A 4,517-nucleotide genomic window follows, 5' to 3' on the forward strand; every position below is an offset into this window, starting at 1 on the left:
TTGATGCTACAAATAAGAGATCGATGAAAAATAAAAAGATGTTAATGTCATCAAAGGTTTACAATTATAAGTATTTAAATTAAGTTAAATGCATTAAAGTGAGAAAAGATGTAAACAAAATAAAATTAATAAAAGCTACATTACATAATAAAGGTGCCAGTTTGATCCTGTCATAATTTTATTGTAAGGGAGAATATTTTGAAATTAAATTACAAGCGATATTTAATAATAATAATATGGAGAGATTTTAATTCTATAAATGTTAACACTTATACTCATGTGGAATAAAAAGAAAGAATTGCAGCAAAAAAAGACAAATAGAATTTAAAAGCGCAGTTTTAATGTTTAAAAAATTACAATACAAATTTTAAAAATAGTTTAGTAATTTAATGTGAACAACCAAAAGACAAGACTATGAAGTGGGTATTAGAAAGTTGAAAAAAAAAAATGAAAAAGGAAAGATGTTAGGTACTTCATTTTTACTTTTTAGAATTAAAAGTGAACATCGAAATAAAAATATACATACAATGTAAATTGAATTGATTAATTTCGTATGACATAAGGCAAATTACAAAATAAATTGTATGATGTTAATAAATGACAATGGGGAACACTTACCAACGTGGCCAAATCAGCTTCACCGTATCTTTCCCAGTACGAACGCTCCCACGAAGATCCTGTACGCCCGAAGGTCCTGTACGCCTTGAAGATGTCATGCAGATGTAGCTACAACAAAATCAAATTTTCAAACTTTCTAAGCCTAATAGTTACTACTTTTTGGAAACTTAGTTAAGAAGTTAATTTAATTCATTTTAAGATGTAACTATTTATGAGTATTAATAATAGAGATGAAGTTAATGGCGCAATTTTAATGAAATATTATAACAAATAAAACAAAGGGTAAAACGTTTTAATATAAAATTTTTGCACATTTCCAAAATAAAAAAATTCTTAACAGAGGAATATAAAATTGTGATAAGTAAACCTTTACACATCTGTATAATACACAGAATTACTAAGGCTCGAGTCAGATACATAATACCTATGTATACCTATATACGTAAGATAAAACCGAATTATCTGATGATAAACAAGCCATTAGGACGAATAAATAACTTTCCGAGGACATTTTTTAGATATCGAACTATCGCAATGAAAAACGTTTAAAATCCTAAAAACTTAACACATGGAATGAATAAACCAAATTCCTATTCAAAAGTATTAGCTACCCCAAATTAGGCCTAGTTTTTTCGATTATAACTATCTTTAGTATTTTAGTATCCTTCGGGGGTGGTATAGGAAAGGAGTGGAGGAGAATGTGTAAGGAAAAGTTCTCCGTGAGTGGTTTCCTACCGTAACCATTAAGGAATATGAATTGCATGGTAATTTAACCAAGCCTAAGCTCTATCTTCGATGATGAAGAAAACTAAACCCGAACCCTAATATGCTAAAAGCTTAGTATAAACAGAAGGGTTCCATAGGACCAATACAATGGAACTCTAAAAAACAAACTCAATATTAAAGGTAATGAAAAAAATACAATAAATCAGTTAGTGACAATAGCAGCTAGGATTTCTGAAGTATGCAATTATCAATTTATAAGAGATCCTTACAATAGGTACCGAATAATATTTAAACTTGCAACGGTGCACCGTTTGTAAATCCGAACCCTAATATGCTAAAAGCTTAGTATAAACAGAAGGGTTCCATAGGACCAATACAATGGAACTCTAAAAAACAAACTCAATATTAAAGGTAATGAAAAAAATACAATAAATCAGTTAGTGACAATAGCAGCTAGGATTTCTGAAGTATGCAATTATCAATTTATAAGAGATCCTTACAATAGGTACCGAATAATATTTAAACTTGCAACGGTGCACCGTTTGTAAATCATTATTGTTAATCAAAATATACTGGAATAATAAAAGAACTTAAGTTTTAATTCATTTAATGAGAAATTTATAACATAAGCTTCGACTAAATGATTATTTTCAAAGTATTTCCAGTAACTACTTTCTGAAAAATATCTACGTTTTGGTCGAAACATAGGTATGCTATTAAAGATTTTTTGTTAACTGTAATGTGTGAGTTATTATTCCTTTAACTTTTTATTAAAGAGATTTATTCGTGCAATTTTCAATTACTTACCACAATCGTACGAATATTTAAATAATAAATTGACATAAACGATACGGAATTGCTTGCGTAATTTAAAATCCTTGTTACAGGCGAATGATGAAGATACCCTGGATAGAGAAGGTTAGAAATGAAGAGGCATTAGAAAGAATAGGAGAACAGAGGACTCTATGGAAATCAATAAAAAATAGGCGAGATAGGTTAGTAGAACACCTTCGCAGGCATGAAGGTCTAGTCAGAGACATATTAGAGGCAGAAACGGGTGTTAAGAGGAGTAGAGGTAGACTCAGATTGGGGTTGTTCTAGTTTTAGGGAAATACGAAGATTAGCTCAGCACAGGAAAGAGTGGAGGTGCGTGTCCAACCAGTCTTAGGACTGACGACCTTATGATGATGGGGGGAGAGAATTAAAAATCTGAAATATATCTAGTCAAGTGAAATATCATTCAAAAAATAATAAAATTCTAGGAACGACGTACCAGAAAGAATCAATTGTTTTGAATTATAAACAGTGTAAAATATGTTTATCACATGATATACTGCGGGCGAGTGAATTATCATTTGAAAGATATAGAAATTTTGAAAACGACATATGCTCTTCAGTTTTTCGCCAGAATCATAATTCTTGAGTTATAAGCAGTAATGTATTGCCGGACAAGACGTAATCCCTGGTAATTTATAAGAGTGCTTGCAGAACAAACAGTCAATGTGCTATGGTCACGTTGTGTCTACAACGAGTGTGGAAACTACCCACAAACAATACCATTGTCTTGCAATAACAAAAATTGCCACTTAAAGCCGTTTGAATTGTTGAAAATGGTAATCAATGTTCATGTATTCAATGAGCAGCTCAATAATTCGTATGAAGAGACCTGCTTGGGTTTTATTGATTGTCGCGTTTCCTAAATAAACTTTTTTGGATCAAGGCAAATTGCTAGTATATGAGCACAACACTAGAACACTTCTTCATTGTTTACATAAGCACGAAGACGTATTTAATAACTCAAGAGAAATGGTTCATATACAGGGTGGAACAGAAATAATTGCCGAGTTTGTATGAGTTGATTGAACATTATAAAACTTGAAAATTAAGTAAATGTTTGTACGAGGTTTGTTAAAAAAATATCACGAATCTTGAATTTCAGAAGGTTACGTATATTCGATTTGCGATTTTTTTGAAGCGTTATGTTATGTCACTTATACCGACAAATTCAAGCATGTTGAATGTTCATTTAATTTTTGACATCTGCTTTGCTTGTACGTGTTTTGGCTCGTCTTCAATTTTTGCCTATTCCAAAAAATGGATCAAGGAATCTGTGTCAAATTTTGTTTGAAAAACAAAATTAAATGTGCGGACGCATTCCGAATGTTGACTGTGGCATATGGTGAAGTTATCTTGGAGCGAAGCAAAGTTTATCGGTGGTAGAAAATGTTCTCAGAGGGTCGAGAAGATGTGAACGACGAAGAACTTGTCGGACGCCCGAGCACATCAACAACGGACGAAAACATTGATGAAGTGAAGAAAATAGTAATGGCCAATCGTCGAATCACCGTTAGAGAAGTTGCTGAGAATCTAAATAAATCGATTGGTCCTGCCATTCGAATTTTTGACAAAGATTTGGGCATGAGACGAATCGCCGCGAAATTTGTAACAACATTGCTCAATTTCGACCAAAAGCAGCATCGCTTTAACATTGCCAAGGAGCTTTTGGATTCTGTCCACGACAACCCAAATTTGCTCCAGAGGGTCATAACCGGTTACGAATCAGGGGTTTAAGGTTATGAAGTGGAAATCAAAGCTCAATCATCCCAATGGAAGCTGCCGCACGAACCAAGACCGAAAAAAGCGCGCCAAGTTTTCTTCAATTTCAAGATTTCAATTAAAAAATCCTAATTTAAAATATTTTTTTGATAAAGATATTCATGGATAATACAGTCAAACTTCCCTAACTCGAACCTCTTAAATGTAATCAGTTATGTTTTAGTTAAGGAAAATTTCTGCTTTATTGTCAAACATTTTCACATTGGTTTTGAAGACCGCTTCAACACTGCTGTTAATTTCACCACCGATAATCTTTAATACATTCTCAGACTATGATGAACGTTAAAATACTTCTTTCGTGTTGTCTTTTCCTATCGTTACGTTACGATTTCAATCTAACCACTGTTGCAGTGAAAGGTTATGGTGGTACTTGATAGTTCCGCTTAAAAGCTCAAGCCATTGATTATTACAGCGGCTGATTTTTCTGAAGAAAATTAATAGAAATTCGAATTAAAAAAGCGATTGTACAAACGTTGTACGTTGCACGCCAAATTAATTTTATGCAACTAGTTAAAATTGGATCGTGATTTCGATGAAGAATAAAAATTCACTGTTTT

This window comes from Agrilus planipennis, unplaced genomic scaffold (assembly GCF_000699045.2).
Source record: "Agrilus planipennis isolate EAB-ADULT unplaced genomic scaffold, Apla_2.0 scaffold708, whole genome shotgun sequence".
Lineage (NCBI taxonomy): Eukaryota > Metazoa > Arthropoda > Insecta > Coleoptera > Buprestidae > Agrilus > Agrilus planipennis.